Here is a 17,417-nt window from a genome sequence, read left to right as displayed (position 1 = left end):
TATCAAGCATCAGACCGATAGCGAGCTACGTTTGGCTTTGTCGTGAAGGCCTGTCCTAAATCTCTAGCTGCCCAGTGAGTTGAGTTTGACATGCATTTTAACTTTCGATGGGAGTTGGGATCCTAAGTGACACTTTATAAAGGCATATCAGTTTTATACCCACTCAAGTGTGTACTTTAGCTGGTGCTGATAATTCTATTAAAGATCCCTAGCCCCCGCCCCCTCAAAAAGAGGTACTTATTAGGATAGTTTAAGTCTGTGTGACACAGATACAACCTGCTTATCATCTCACTTCTAACTGCTGTACAGGGCTCATTAAAGCTGGCCACCTAAAGGTGAAAAGATAGTGGTTTTTCCGAACCATTTGTTTTCAGGGCAGGCACTGTGAGTTCGAGCCACTTCTGCACAGTTAAAATGTTTGCCCGTCTTCACCCTTGCCTATCTACTTTGTGTCAGAGATTTTCCGATTGAAAGAAGCACTTATAGACTAAGAGGTAGAAAGCAGAACGCACAGAGCATCTGACAGGGTTCAGTAACATTTCCACTGTCATATTGGAACTGCAGGGGACAGGAGAATGCTTTCAAACAGGGTGATTTTCCAATTAATTTGGTCTGTTTCGTTGTCTTGCTAAACAAAAGAAATTGTTGCCAAATGCATTTTTTCCCAACATTGGGGTTACAAGGGAAGAGGGGGGGTTTTTTTCCATTCCACTGCCAAGTTCTCCATACTAGCAACACCCCTGATGTAGGGGGAGTAATAGAATAGTGAAGCTAATGTGGTGCTCAATTACTTTTAGTAGGAAGAATATTAAAAAAAAACAAAAACACAGCAGGATAGCAAATACGTTGAATAAATATTGAAAATATAAGAGAGGATTTTTAAAGAGCAATATTATAAGTCTTCTTCTGGGAGTAAGAGGCAGGGCAGATTTTACACACTGAGGTGAGATCCATATATTATCATTGATTATTTTTCCTGCTCCAATCTTTACTCCCCGATGAAGCCCATTTATGAAAAAGAAAAGAATGATTTATATATATATATATATTTACATGCATTGCCATAGCAGTCAAACGGGAAAGGTTTATGGATGTGAAACAGGGATGGTGTGCTGTACTGTAGATATATATACACACACAAACTAGTTGCATAGTCTATGGGGGTTGGGGAATTAATAGTAGTTCTGTGAGGTAGGTACAATATATTTCTTGTGTTACAGCTGCCACTCAACCATTTCAATGTAATTTTTGTCCCTGAGAGTTCATTATTCATATGGTCACAGATTTTGAAGGCAAAGAACCCTGAGAATTGCAAGACCGTCTCAGCTAAATCTTAATAGGCTATGAAGTTAAACTTTGATTTTTTTGTTACCTCGCTTCCCTTCACAAAGTGGCCAGAATTAACCTAACACTACAGTCTTCCTTAATTTGTATGGGAGAAGGGGGGTTTGAAGCAGTAGTGAAGGTGGTCTGTATAGATACAGATTTGTGAATTAGATGCAAACTGGGTGTGCAGCTGAGGCTGGATGCTGGAGACCTCCATTGTTATACACATTCTACTGCAATGCACACATGTGTTTGTGTGCAAAACAGATGAGTTCAAATGTATGTGTAATCATGGCATCAGTATCACAAGAGCATTGTGAAGGCAGAGGTCCTTCCTCACCACAAAATTCCTAGTAGTTTTGCCCCATAAACCATCCTTTCCTCCTTGTCCCATGTTGGATCTGTGCATCTGTAGAAACCAAAAGTATGTTCAGGATAGACTGGCAGATAGTGCATGCTTCCTGCATGCACTTCCATGGGAGTGCAGAAGGTAGCATCAGAAAGCTGGACCATCAGAGAGCAATTCAATATGAGGCTCCTCCCTATGCCAACAGTGCCACTGTTTCCGGAAGTGAGGAGGAGCCTTACTATCAGCTCTTTCCACTTGGCCCAAACCCATCTCATATCCTCTTTTCACTGTACGAAATTGCCTTGCCAAGCTGATAAGAAGCCCGTCTGATGAATGGCCCACGGACACCAGTTGTGCAGTTAGGCAATCACTGATCTTATGGGATGTAGTTCTTTAGAAGATAACAGGTTGTATCCAGTAGAGCATGAAGTGAATCGTTCCATCAGCATAAGGATTGACACTTGTGCAATAGAACTTCCCCCCCCCCTCCCACCATGCACCCACTAAATCTGTCCTGGAGGTTTTTCCCCAACCCTCTGGAGCAGATTTGGGGATGGCACAGGGCATGCACAGGAGGAGAACATTAGACAAGCCCACTGGATCAAGCCAGTGGACCATCTGGTTCTGCATGCTGTTCTCAGAGGGGCCGACCAGATACCTGTGGGAAGCCTGCAAGTTGGACAGCACTCTGCCCACCTCCAATTCCCAGCAACTGGAGGAGGGGGAAAGTTCTGTTGCACAAGTGTCAATCGTTACGCTAACAGAACAAGTGCATTGGATGCTGCTCAATGTATACTGCTTCACTTCAGAATGTGGTAAACCAGCTCAGCTGCATCTGAAAGCCCTCCTGGTGTAGTGGTTAAGAGCGGTGGACTCGTAATCTGGTGAACTGGGTTCGATTCCCCGCTCCTCCACATGCAGCTGCTGGGTGACCTTGGGCTAGACACACTTCTCTGAAGTCTCTCAGCCTCACTCACCTCACAGAGTGTTTGTTGTGGGGGAGGAAGGGAAAGGAGATTGGGTAGTGATAAAGCGGGATATCAACTCCAAACTCTTCTTCTTCTACTACTTACTCTGCTGAATGGGACGATGGACTTCTCCAAAATCCTGCCCTGACAAAACCACTGACCACCAAGGGTTTTCTGGAATGTAGAGGAGATCTTTGGTTCAAAAATGTGACCTGTGAATAAAACTTGCAGACACACATCCTACAAAATGTGAAGTGGACAAATTCTCAGAATGCTGGACACAGGCGGTCTTTCTTTGGACTGATGAGGCAGGCTCCTTATTCCACAAGTTGCAGATCCTACTCACTTAGCTTGTCCTTGAGCACTTTCCTTATAGAAAGTGGATAGGAGTTAACCCAGTGCATTCAGGAATTGGAGGTGTTTTAAACAATGCAAAGCTCTTGGGTCATCTCTAACTGAATGCAGTAATGGATGCTCCTTTTTATTATATTTCTTACTTGTGCTAACAGAAAGGAAAACTAGATTACAGACAGGCATCTTCTGACATGTAACTAGAGATATTTTTTATAGAAATACTGTATTCAGTATGTGTGTACAAAAGTTAATATTAGATTATATGGAGTAACTTTTTAATTACATTTTTGCTTTTGATTGGATACTATTTTTTTGGAAATACACTGCAAAGAAGATTTCGTGTTAAAGGTTGTCCTTCCGTAACATCACTGTAGGGGGGGGGATGTGTTACAAAGCATGACAGCTTTTAAAATATTTTTTACACTAACTTTGTTTCTTACAGAAATCAGGTACCATAGAACAATCTCTATTCCCTGCCCACTCTGGGTTGGCAGCTGGGTGCACCCAGTGTGGCTTGAGAAATATTACTTTGTAGATGTATTTTCAATAAAAAAAATAGTTTTACATTTTTATTTTTGAACTGTGTGGTGTTTTGCCTTTCAGAGAATAATGGGACTCTTCGCCTTGTTGTGCATAAATTAATTCCAGTTCTTCTTCTTTTTAAGCCAAACAGTAGTGAACAAGCAGTCTGTTCTGGTTTATTTATTGATTTATTTAGTATTGGGAACACCTGAGAAGGTGCTCTCCCAAGCCACGTAACAGGAAAACAGTCCACATCTGATAATATGAAATGGCACAAGTTCAGAACAATTAATATTCCATACCAACTTGGGAGAATGTTTACAGTCCAATCCCAACTAGATTCTGCCTAGTGATACTGGATATTCAACCTATACTAATCTGCAGAAGAGTATTCCACAAAGGTGCATTGTTGAAGAGCAAGGAGTATTGTGGATGTATTGTGGTTAAGATGCCATTTTGTGAACTGCCACTGTGATGCCATCATGCTTCTGGATCATGATATTGCCATGATCCAGAAATTCATGATATTCTGGATCATGATATTGCCAGTATCTGACTCAAGGCACACTATAGGAATATCTGTTGGATCAGACGTCAACTTGGGTGTTTGCTGGGATAGAACAGATATCACACCTGCATGTTCATCTGAGAGGGTACCACGACAGTCCAGGTTTAGGCCCCAGGAATCAGTGCACAGGGCTCCTGCAATTGAGGGGTTCTTCATTGTGATTTCTAAACGATGCTCCAACACCCCCTCCATCTTGCTGAGCACCACCTCCCAGTTCTTCTATTGAAGTGAATCTTAGACTTTTCACGATGTTAGGCACCAAGATGGAAAATGAGGTGTAATGTTGCCACATATCTTATTTTCTCTAAACAAGTCTTGTATACCATATAGTAGGAAAGAGGGACTTTTTTGGCTCCACAGGCCAGATCGTTATCTGGCTCCACCCCTACAGGCCAACTTTGACAGGTGGGTGGGAGAATCCAACTGTCAATCAGATGGTGTCATTATGACATCATAAAAATGATGTCATGATTCCCAAGCACCTAGGACAGGGGCAGGAATAAAAAGCCCACTTTTTGCAGACATCCGCTCTGAGAGAACATCCCCTGTTTATGGCATTCCCCCCACACCCCTGTAAAACATGACCATTTTTGTTGAGGGTGGGGCTTTTAACTATAGTGCAGAGATATATCCCATCAGAAATAGGTGGTATTGAAATGAAAGTTTTCAATTGAAATGGAAGTCTCTTTCCATAGTGTCTGTCCTTAACTAATATGGCCACTCTTATTTAGCCACATTTATGATTCTCACCTTTCATGCGAGTGCTTTAACAGGCAACCACAGAGGAACAGAGAGCAAAGTTGTCTCTGCAGAATTGGCTGCTCTTGCCACCACACAAACTGATCTGGCAAACCAAGCCTCGCCTCACATGAACTTAATGTAAAACTACACTTACGCAAGTAGAATAGCACACCAAACTATCATAGAATTGATGAGCTGGATTCCTGAGGTGGAAAGTGGGAGACTCCAAACACCACTCAAACTTGGCATATGTTCTGAATGCATCACATGAGAATGGCAGACAACATGAGGTGAGTGTAATGTTTCAGCTCAGCATAATTTCCAAGTACTTGCATTTTGAGATCATGAGTCGACTCACTGGACTTCACCTACAACTGGGAATGTATATCCCACACCTGGGAACCCTGGTTGTTATACAAAGCTTGTTGTATGGAACTACAGCTGGACTGGGACCATATTTTAAATGCAAAAGAGATTAAGTTGGTTGGTACAAGGCATAGATTCTGTATGTTAAAACCTTAATTTTATTAATGTTGAAGATATACTGCTCTCCGTGCTATTAAAATGTTTGCGGGTGTTGGGGAAGCATTTTCAGTCTAAGGGCTGCAACTCTTTGGGGTCAACCTTCTGGACTGCATGCCAGAGGCAAAAATGAGCAGAACTGATTTGACTTTTACCTTGTATACTAGTCTACATTCCACCCATGCAGAATCCAGCAGTTTCTACACACATACACACACCTCCATCCAGGCAAGAAAGAGGCATTATTATAAATTAATGCCATGTTCTATTCAGGCAAAAAAAACCTGTTGAATAGTGTGTGGAGCAGAACCATGGTGTGTGTGTGTGTGTGTGTGTGTGTGTGTGTGTGTGTGTGTAGTCCTGTGGAGGGTGGGGGTGGGCCTAGGAAGATGACATGGCTTGAGAAGATGCTTGAGGGCTCGATGTAGAGGCTGGGAGGGTTGCATTCAGCCTGTGGACCAGAGGTTCATCACCCTTGAACTAAACCTTGGAGAATCATATGACAGCTTTGCTGACACTGGGCTGTAGACATCAGCCATCGTTAATAGTTATATATAATTTGTTAATAGTTATATATAATTATCTGTTTTTGTGTCTGTGATGGTTCTAGGGGTTGCTCGTGCGTAAATCGGCGCCACACCTGGCTGGGTTGCCTGAGTGAACCTTTTCTGTCCGGACAGCCACTCGCCCGTGGCTGTCTCAATTGCTGGCAGAATCCATCAGTGGGCGTTTCTTGAACTTCCAGCAAAGAAGCTCTTTGACGCCTAGTCTCCGCCTACTCTCCCTGCGCGGAAGCCTTCTGCGCAAGGAGGGTGTGGGCAGCGGAGGACGCGTGCTCTCCCCGCTGGTCCCCGGCAAGGAGTCGTGGGACCGCCTCGCTGACTCCCCCATCTGCCCCCCTTCTCCTGACAGTGTCTGTAACCTGAAACAAGAAAAGTGCACTCTCTCACTTGGACTAATTAAATTATGGTTCATGATGACAACCAACAAGATAATGTACAACTAATGAATGTGGGGAGGGAGAGCTAACATATCCCAATATATGTGGAGCCCTTGAATTGCTTACCAACATTCTGTTGTACTGTTGTATATCATATTTTGACAACTCTGTAAAAGAAATTTTCTTCACAGTCTATATAACCCATCATATAGTGACAGTAAATTTCAGGAGCAGCCTTTTTACCAGGTCTGTTTCCATATAATAAGAGAGCACATGTTCTGTGCTTGTTAAGAACATAAGAGAAGCCCTGCTGAATTGAATCAAACGCATATCTAGGTCAACATTCTGTTTCCCCCAGTGGCCAACCAGATGCCAATGGGACGCTTACTCAGAAGTAAGTCTCACTAGTCCAATGGGACTTGTTCTCAAGTTACTGAACATGCACAGGACTGGGATGCATGTAGTGATGGGTGAATCCCCCCCCCAGTTCACTTCAGAATTGGATCATCAGTTGTGTGCGTCATGCGAGAGCCTACAAGAAAAGTTACCTCCCTCCCAAGTGTGCTGAAATGACACACAGTATTGGTTGTAACTTATCATTTCTGTAAAGTTAATCTATTTTTTGCCCAAGTCATGGACACTAATCACAGCTCAGAACATAAGAGCCTGCTGGATCAGACCAACAGATCTTCTGGTTCAGCCTCTTGCTCTTATGGTGGGCCACCTGGGGGAAGCTTGCAAGGAGGACCGAACAGAGCTCCGACAGAACCACATGTGCAAAATCTTGTTTTTCCATTCCAATATACTGAAGTATTGGGGAGGACATGGTGCTACAGGAACGTTGCCAGCAGCTGAATTTTGTACAGCAAACTTGATGAAGATTAACCTTGCTAGCATCAGTTGCTCAACATGTTTCCATCCAGTTCCATTTTCTTGTGTTAGAGTTCAAGCTATTCTTACTCCTTCAGATAAATCTCAGCAAGGTATCTTTGGACAAAAGACAGTAGTCAAGGGCTTGCCTAAATTATCGTTTAAATGTGTTGTATAAAATTGGGTTAGCTCTGATGTGCACTTTTTTAATTGGTTCATTCCCACTACATGGAAGGGTTTTGCCTATTAAATTGTCTAATGCATAAATCACTTGTGGCAGGCGGAAACCCCCTGGCTGCCTTGTCATGGCTTTTTGTTTTGTTTTGTTTTTTGGATAAGGTTCAAAAAAAGATATCAAATTCAGATTCCTGAATGCTAACTGCAGATGCAGACAAGCAACAACGTCTTCACAAGAAATTGTACCCCAGAAAAACCCTTTGTTTAAAAGAGCAGCTACAATTCTACAGATGTGTGTTCGGCCAACTAAAGAACAACAAAAAGGAGGAAAGTCTTCGTTCAAAGCCAACAGTGCTTTCAGTGGCCGTCAATCTCTGCTCTCTTCCAGACGACCTGTGTTTTGAGCATTCAGCCTGACTTGCTCGCACAAAACTGGCACAGGGGTTAGACTGTGTGTGGTCTTTAGTGAACGTTCATTTGCATTTGCTTGCAGAAAAGTTGTACAACAATGAACATTCATCCTTAGCTCTTTGTGCAATGTTTATACATCTTCCCACTATTCATTCAGCCCAAGATTTCCAGTGCATTTCCCTATCACTTTCCTAACTGAAAAAAGTCCATTTTTAAGAAGTGGATTTGTTGCACCAGAGCAAAGGTAACAAACGTGATGCCCTCCAGATGCTGTTGGACTCCAATGCCTACCAGCCCCAGCTAGCATGGTCAATGGTCAGGGAAGTAGTCCAACAATATCTGGAGGGCACCCTGTTGCACGTGAGCAACAGGGCATATTAATCCAATTTAATTGGGCGGTTCGAATCCCTGCAATGGGGTGAGCTCCCATTGCTCAGTCCCTGCTCCTGCCAACCTAGCAGTTCGAAAACATGTCAAAGTGCAAGTAGATAAATAGGTACCACTCCAGCGGGTGTTTCCGTGTGCTGCTCTCATTCGCCAGAAGTGGCTTAGTCATGCTGGCCACATGACCCAGAAGCTGTACGCCAGCTCCCTCGGCCAATAAAGCGAGATGAGCAACGCAACCCCCGAGTCGGTCACGACTGGGCCTAATAGTCAGGGGCCCCTTTACCTTTAAATGTCCAAAAAGGTATTGGAAACTCTTCTGCATAATACTGATAGTCTATAAGTGACCTTATACTTATACCACAGACTTTACCTACCTGATGCCTTCCAGATGTTTTGAATTACAGACTCCCCTCAGCACCAACCAGCATGGAATCAGGTTGGTAAAGGCTACCATACAATATATGTTTAATTTTTCTCTAAGAACACTATTTTCAGTTATACTGACTGATTGATAGGATTTATATTCCCCTTTTCAACTAAGACAGGTTCCCAAAGCAATGAAAATTACATTTGCTATGTAACTGACAAGAGCACTTCCTTGTCAGAAAGCAGAATTCATATGGATGGTTTGAATTAAACTGGAAGCAAGTTTACTGGTGACACACACAAACCTGAACATAGAGCTCCCCATCATTTAGTTATTTATTTTATTGTATTATTTATTACCCTGATCTTCCTCTGAAGAGCTTTCCAAGCAGCTTATGGTATAGTTCCAAAGTGGGCTATCTGGAATACCCCCTATCAGGGATAAGAAAGCTGTAGCCCATCAGATGTTGCTAGATTCCCAGTCAGTCCCAGTCAGCATGACCAGTGATGAGGGATGAATGGAACTGTAGTCCAATAACATAAGAAGGGCCACAGATTCTCCACCTCTAAGGTTAGTAGATGCCTAGACCTGCTTAAGTTAATAGTCGAACATCATCATGTGACTTCAGAGGAGTTGATGGAGAAAATGGGTGGAACAGTTCCACTTCTGAAAATATACATTTGCTAGAATGTAATGGATGGGGTTTGGCTTACAAGAACTCTGTGTCAAAATGTGGGATATTAATAAGAAAGAAAGAAAGCAAACAAACAAACAAACAAACAAACAAACAAATGAGCATGAGCTTACCTTACCTACTGAACTTTAAGTAACTTTAAAAATCCGTTGTGTGCCATATACTAGGGCAGACTATCTGTCCATTTAGCTTAGGATGGTGACTAGCAGTGACTCTGTGGAGTCTCAGGAAGAAGCTTTTTCTTAATACCTTCTACCTGTTTCCTTTTTCCTCCTTAAGTGCCAGGGATTCCAAAGCTGGGAGATTCTGCATTCAATGCATATGCTGTACCACTAATCTTCAGTCATTCCCTTTTGCTGGATGCAGCATGAACTTAAAAAAAAATGTCCCTCCTTTCCCAGAGTGCATACATGCAACTAAGCAGAGCCCCAGCAGTGCAAGTATACCTCCAATCTATTACTTGTGGATGTGGTAGCATGTCTATTGTCATTAAGAGGGAATTTGTAGGGGTCTGGTATAAAGCATGCAGGCTGGGTCATGCTTTGGCTGATTCCGGGGGTGTGGATGACATAGTTAATGCTGTGGGATAATTCACAAAAACAGTTAACATGAATAACCACTGAGCATGTTATGAGACACTCCCACCCTGCTAGGCTGTTCTCTGGTTTAGGAGCATGCTTCCTCCTATGTATATATATATGAAAGACAGGTGATGAAACAGCCATTTTCCCCTCCAGAAAGCATTTATTCCATCTCAATTAAGAAGACTATTAACAGGCCCCACCTCTTCTCTAAACAGAAATGCTAGCTCTCACTAGTTCACTGAAACAACCATATCCTGCTGTGCCATTGCAGTTCACTTAAAGGAACAGAGGAAAGAACTGGAAGATGAAACACAGCAAACTGAATCCATCACTGATTCTATGTGTACTGTCAGTCAAGTGTGTTGTTGCTGCTGTTAATTAAATTTGTATACCGTCCTTCATCTGAAGATCACAGGCAGTTAACAACATAAAAGTATAAAATGAGAACACAAAATACACAACCACCATCACCACCAATAACCTCCTCCCACAAGCACACTTAAAAGGCCATAGGATGTTAATCAGCCAAAGGCCTGGTTGTAAAGAAATGTTTTTGTTATACATACATATTGTTGCATACCTGGCATTTGTGGTATAGTAGAGAAGTGAGGCTCCTTCCTGGATCAGTGTTGTGGCAAAGGGGCTTTAATAACTCAGAGAAGCTATGAGCTATGCCGTGCAGGGCCACCCAAGACGGACAGGTCGTAGTGGAGAGTTTCGACTAAATGTGATGCACCTGGAGCAGGAACCGGCAAGCCACTCCAGTATCCCTGCCAAGAAAACTCCATGGACAAAGACAACAGGCCAACATGAGTTTGAGCTACCAACACGAGTTTGACCAAACTGCGGGAGGCAGTAGAAGACAGGAGTGCCTGGAGTGCTCTGGTCCATGGGGGTCACGAAGAGTCGGACACGACTAAACGACTAAACAACAACAACAAAGAGAAGTGAGGAGGACCTTAACACACAGCCACAGGGAAACATAATGTGCTGATACAAAGGAGCAACAAAAAACATATGGACATAGTAACAAAAGAAGCTGCCTTAGACTGAGCTGGATCAATTGGTCCATCTAGTTCAGTCTTGTCTGCAATGGCTGGCAGTAACTCTCCATAATTCCAAGCAGGTGAGATGCTGGAGATTGAATCTGTGACATTCTGTTCTACCCCTTGAGCTATAACTTTCCCCCCCACAGGACTTGCAATATAAGGATTGCATATAACCAACAGTCAAGAAGCAAGGTGCAGTGCACCCAATAATGAGTGTTTGGCTTGCATCCTTGGCTCCTTGTGCCTTTGCATCACATGTCTTCTGTGTACACAGAAAGCCTGATACATGTCTAGTCCTCCCTTGCTGGACTCAAGTTATTATGCTGAATTTTGTTTGCAGTGGCCGGGTTGAGAAGTAGCAAATTTTACCTACAAACCAACTACATAGTATTCTGAAAACTGGGTTGCTGTTAGCGTTTGGCCCAACTTTAAAAAGTGGGTGGTTGTCAGTATGAGGATGAGTGGCAGACGCTTTTTAGATACAATCACTGTACCTGTTAAACAGTTAAACTCCTAAACAGTCCCTCCTTCCTGGAATAAAGGGCTCAAGCAATTCTGTTGTGTTTCAATAGGGCTTTTATGTGGGAGCAGGGGTACATAATGAGCACCCTATTCAGAACAAGAGTTTGTGTCTGTGTAACAGCATGCGGGAAGGATAAAGGAGAGAGCTCATTCATGTGGAAAAATCAATTATGGGCCCAGCAAAGTGCTTCTGTTCCCCGGTGTGAAGGACTGTACTTGAGAGAGAGGGAAATCAAGAATGAGGCTTGTGCTCCAGTGTAGTTGCAAATGCTGAGATATTCCGTTTTACTCCTCTTCTGCCATATAACATCCCACCGCAACAGGGAAATTCAACATGCACATGCCAAACACTTATTAGCATCCGCTTTCTTACTTGCTGTGTGATCTGTGTTGTTCAGTATAGAGCCCCTGCTCCCCTTTGCATTTCCCTTCAGTGTACAGGGGTGGGGAAATGTTCAGAGTGTCAGAACAGAGTAAAGAGAAGGAGGAAGGCAGAGGTCACAAGGTGTAAGCTGAGCCTGGACAGAGTTACTTTCCGTCACCACTGAGTAACTGCAAACACACCCTCCAGAAGACTGTCATTTCTCTCTAATCAAGAAGAATGGAAGTTGTCACTTGCAGGTAGCCTTCAGTCCTGGCACATCCTCAGTTCAGGAGTGCAAACAATGGTGTGTGTGTTAATTACCTGCCGTTTTGGAACTATGTATTATCTTGTGCTGTTTTTGCATATTACTTAGATCAGGTCAAACTTTTATTGCTTGTGGCCAAAGGCCTTTGCAAACGTCCAAACAGGCTTAAAAACAGACAAAGAATCACATTTGCAATTGTAAATACTGTACTGAAAACACTATGTATATAAAATATAGTAAATATAAGCCAGAACCAAGGGATTTTTTTAAAGCAATACAAGAAATATTTTTTTAAAAAACCTAATAGAATCATCATCAAGTTATCATCAAATACAATTATCATCAAATCTCTGAAGCACTTATTCACAGATCCTACTCAGTATCTGACAAAACCTATAATATCTTCTGGGATCTGTGTGTGTTTGTGTGTAATTCCATTAAAACAGTATCCTGAAACTTGAAAAGGGGTCCCAAAGCATACTTGAGAGTGTGTTGGTTTAGCAGGGGCTTTGCATTAATGTAAAGTTAAGGGGTCACCTGTCCATATGAAATCTTAGCGTATGGAATTCTGTGCTATGAAAATATTGTTCATATTATTTAGCAAATCACTGAAAACAGTCCAATATGCAATTAACTATTTTGTATTTTTCAAAATATTTTAAATAAATAATTTTAAAATGTTTAATAGACTATTTATCTTTGCATTAAGCCAAGGCGAAGCAAACCACCCAAACAACAGCCAAATAATACAACCTAACTTACACGAGGTTGATATGAGTATAACTGCAAGAAAGGAGAACAATGTACACCACTTTGAGCTTTTTGCAGAAATGAGAAAAAGTTATACCCTACTGGAGGAAGTTAACTATAGTAATGTAACATGTAAATATAAAATCACCACTAAAACCATTAGTGATTTATTGTAAATAACTGCAAGTAAAATTATTACTTATTTATTGCTGTATATACAGGATGATACTGTATGATCAAGCCATTGCTCACTTGTACAGAAATTTCTGGTTGCTGCCAGAATAATCTGGGGCTGCTGATGTGCAGAAGGAATTAAAACAGACATTTTCTAAATGACTTTTAAAAGGGAAGCAACCTAAAGTTGTATTTGAAGATACATAGCAATGAGTTCGGGAACAATGTCCTAATTTTACAGCACTTTCTTCCTTGACAAATAACTTGCACTGCCTTGTATAATTTATACATTTTTGAAAAGGGCTGAACTTGGCCCGGAAGAACAATGAGACAAGATGTTAGAATGTTTCCCAAGTTCCTTGAACTGAGTTAGTGATGATGAGCGTCAGTCTCTCCAGCTTGGTCAGAACAGGTGCACGGTTTCCTTCACCTTTCTGTGCCAGTTCTCATTTATCTTCAACTTCGTGGCCTCATAGTCTCTTCTAATCCTGTCTCTGCCAAACTGCATAGTTATTTCATGACTTGCATGAATGAAGGAGCCTAGTAGAAAGAGACCACCCATTATGCATTAATTTATGGACGAAATCCAGGATGTAAAACCAGGACTTGGGTAGAAAAAGGGCTATGACACTGAACCACTGTAGCTCCTGTAAAGAGGTCAGGGGGTGGGAGTGGGGAGAAACTATTCAATCTCTGCCAGGGTTTCATTCCCCCTGCTCCACCCCCACATATCCCACAATATCATTCAGCTTCAAAACCATCAGCTGCGACTACCCGCTCCCCCTGCCCTCCATATCCCTGCCACATTTCCCAACAAGTTGGTTTATACTGCCACCATGTGGCAAACTGCTTTTATCTCAAAGCAAACTGAAAATCAAGGCAGACAGACATTCTATACTTCAGGTTAAGAACTTAATTCATTCCGGAGGTCCATTCTTAACCTGAAACTGTTCTTAACCTGAGGTACCACTTTAGCTAATGGGACCTCCCGCTGCTGCCACACGATTTCTGTTCTCATCCTGAAGCAAAGTTCTTAACCCGAGGTACTATTTCTGGGTTAGCGGAGTCTGTAACCTGAAGCGTCTGTAACCCGAGGTACCACTGTACTGAAAAGCAGCAGAAACCAGAGAGAGTTCTGGAGAGCTCAAAACTTTATGCAATAATTTGTGACATATTGGCTAATAAGGGAGTAAAATTTCTGCAATCGTCTGAGAGAAGTTGCAAAGTCATTATTATATTTTTATTCCATGCTTCCACCAAATAGCTTTGGGAGGGATAGATGGTGTCCTCTACAGATGGACAGATCCATCTATTTCTGGTCCTTGCCAATTTCACAAGTGTTGGTGAAATTCTTATGGCTTTTCTGATGTTCTTAAGTTTATTCATAAGTGTGTTGCATTGCATTCCTGCATGTATGTGCAATTTAAATTTAAAGAAGAAATATAATTAAAGTACATTATTCCAACCTTTGGTCTCTGTTAAAAACCACAATTTTCCTCTTGGTTCCCTCACTCCCAGCTTTACTCAAACTTCTGCCATTGTTTTAAACCACCACTTTCCCTCGCTCACTCCCATGCCATGGCTACTGCTGTTGTGCAACCTTCACTTTTGCTCTCCTACCGCATTCTGTAGTCATGCAAATCCAGAATTGTGATGAGACACTACAAATCCTCTGATGTGGGCTGCATTCTGACTTTTTTTGATATAGAGAGAGACTTTTTTTGAACCAACTGCATCACAAAATTAATAGAACTGAAGATAATTTGATTCTGATGTACACATTAGCCCAGGAGATACATACCAGATCGGTTCACCTTGGAATTTAAGGAAATCAAATTCCTCAAGCATCCCTAGAGTTACAGGGGCAGGCAACCCAGGCCCAAAAGGCACTGCACTAAGGAACCACAGGCTATTTACTCAATCTCACTTGCAACCTCACCACCACCACAAACATTATTTCATCTGAACCTCCCCATATAAAGGAGTTAGTACCTGAATTTGCTTATTTTTCTCTTCCATCGTTTCTTTTTCTTTTTGTATCATGTCTTTTTGATTCTGTACATTAAATCCATGCAATATCACACATAGTTTTACCTGATCTTGGCTGTGAGTTGTGGAAGACCTGTTCCCTGCCTTATAGGCCTTTTCTCTGGCCTTGGAGGGCAAGGCCCTGACTGGCTCCAGCTACAAAAGCTGCTGAACACACTCTTAGGCTGTGGCATTGTTTAAGGTGGTTAGTTGGCATTTTTTGAGGGGGGTTTGATAAGTTAATGATATTGATGTCCGTATCATTATTTTTAGATCTTATTATTTATGTGGAAATTGCTTCAATTTGGTTGTGTACTTTTTGATGTGTTTTATTTATTCTTTATTACTTTTTATGTTTGTAGTTGTTTAGTCATTTAGTCATGTCCGACTCTTCGTGACCCCATGGACCAGAGCACGCCGGGCACTGCCTCCCGCAGTTTGGTCAAACTCATGCTGGTAGCTTCGAGAACACTGTCCAACCAATCTCGTCTTCTGTCGTCCCCTTCTCCTTGTGCCCTCCATCTTTCCCAACATCAGGGTCTTTTCCAGGGAGTCTTCTCTTCTCATGAGGTGGCCAAAGTATTAGAGTCTCAGCTTCAGGATCTGTCCTTCCAGTGAACACTCAGGGCTGATTTCCTTGCAGCAGGGGACTCTCTGATCTTCTTGCAGCAGCCGACTCTCAAAAGTCTCCTCCAGCACCATAATTCAAAAGCATCAATTCTTCGGCAATCAGTTTGGGATTGTGCAAATCTTGTCATGTTGTAAGCCAACTTGAGCACAGTTTTAACTATGGAAAGGTGGCATATAAATAAAATGATGACAATAAATGGGAAAAATAGTAGCAGCAGAGGTACAACCTTGAACTGCTGCACCAGCAATAGCCATTAGTGCCAAATGTAGCATAGCACTAAGAGAAAGAGGGACATGCAGAATCAGAAAAAGGGACAACACACACCTCCACATGGGGTGACCAGAAGCGAAAGTGCTAGACTCCATTGGTTTCCTTGGTTTCCTTGATGCTGGGATTTTTTTTTGTCCCCCCCCCCCCAAGTGCCCTCATGATGCTTTCTCTGGATTTCTTGGACGATGATCACTGGATGAATAAGCAGCAGTGGCTGTATGGAGCCTGCATTTCACAGAGGAGATCTATTCTTAATTGATCGTATCAAGGAGCCAATCAGAGTGGGCGAAATTGTGGTCTTTAGCAGAGTCAGCAAACCTTGGGGGGGCAGTCCACTGTCCCTCAGACCTTGTAGGGGGCTGGACTATATTTTTTGGTGGGGATGAACGAATTCCTATGCCCCACAAATAACCCAGAGATGCATTTTAAATAAAACGACACATTCTACTCATGTAAAAACACACTGATTCCCGGACCATCTGCAGTCCGGATTTAGAAGGCAATTGGGCCAGATCCGGCCCCCAGGCCTTAGTTTGCCTATCCATGGTCTTTAGGATAGAAGGAAGCAGCATCTTAGCAACCCCTGCCGGTGCCTGAGGCAGACCAGCACTCTCCCGCCCCCCCCCCCAACTGCCCCCGCCGCTGGCTAGCTACCCTACTGGAAGGAAGGGCAATTCCAATAGCGCATCAGGCTTAGAAAATTCATGAAAAACAAAACGGAGACATCAACTTATTGACGAAGAGTGATAATAACACTGTTGATGACAGAGACTTGTACAAGCAAGGCCAGCACTTGGTGGAGAAGAAAGACATAGTGGGGTGAGCAAGAGAATTTGTGGCATACATTGCAACAGTGACCACTCTCCTTTTTCTACTGAGCTTGTTTGTGCTATAGTGCACTGAGAGTAGCCTGCAACCCAGGGAGGCCAACTGGAGATGTCGTTTACTCTGAGTAGACAGTGGGGTGTGATGTATGCACATTTCACTGCTTCTTAACCAAGCTCGGTTTGGCTTTTGTTTTTGTTTTTCTACAGCAGTGTAACAGCAGAGTTGATCTCGGTATTTTCGACAGTTTGCCACGTTTTAGCATTTTTGTACATCAGTGAATTTTTATATTAAAAGATTTAAGAAAAAACAATACCCCTCTACCGTTAGGATATTCCAGCATCCCAACATCTACATCATAAAAAAAAAAAAAAAACATTTTGGCTGCCATTCCACCTAATTTCTGCAGGACCAGGCAACCAGCAATTACAGTGTTTTATTGCAGCCCTTGTGGGCCACGATATACAACTGCTGGGATTCATTTAGCTTGGTAGGTAGGTCACCATTTTTGTAGGCCTGGAGCATATTAATAACTGCAAGATAACTCTAAGCACAGTATCTATGAAACAGTGGAATACGGTGACATTTTTCATAGGGGAACAGTTAGGGCCAGAGGTGCCAGCTTGTGAGGGCGATGGAGGGGGTGGGGCATGTGGGCACCGCACCTCCCTCCCTAAGCCAGACAGAAGCTTCCCAGGAAGGAGGCACTAAGCTTTAATATTTTAATACTCTTAATTTACCAGGAACATTTAGGGGACA

General features: G+C 42.6%; 1 long non-coding RNA gene and 1 pseudogene across 2 annotated transcripts in view; both read right to left on the bottom strand.

The window, feature by feature from the left end:
* Positions 1 to 3,699: 3,699 nt before the first annotated feature.
* Positions 3,700 to 4,410, bottom strand: LOC307226383 (ragulator complex protein LAMTOR5 pseudogene; annotated as a pseudogene). The gene has a single exon. The product of its transcript is annotated as a ragulator complex protein LAMTOR5 pseudogene (transcript).
* Positions 4,411 to 12,924: 8,514 nt separating this feature from the next.
* Positions 12,925 to 17,417, bottom strand: part of LOC307226402 — a 33,361-nt gene continuing 28,868 nt past the window's right edge. The window contains exon 6 of the long non-coding RNA XR_013843371.1: positions 12,925 to 13,444. This is a non-coding gene — a long non-coding RNA (uncharacterized lncRNA). The remainder of the gene's footprint in view (positions 13,445 to 17,417) is intronic.

The sequence above is a fragment of the Podarcis cretensis genome, assembly GCF_951804945.1.
Source record: "Podarcis cretensis genome assembly, chromosome: 11".
NCBI classification, from domain to species: Eukaryota; Metazoa; Chordata; class Lepidosauria; order Squamata; family Lacertidae; genus Podarcis; species Podarcis cretensis.
The sequence above is the reverse complement of the archived record's forward strand: the minus strand, read 5'-3'. Positions and strand labels throughout refer to the sequence as shown.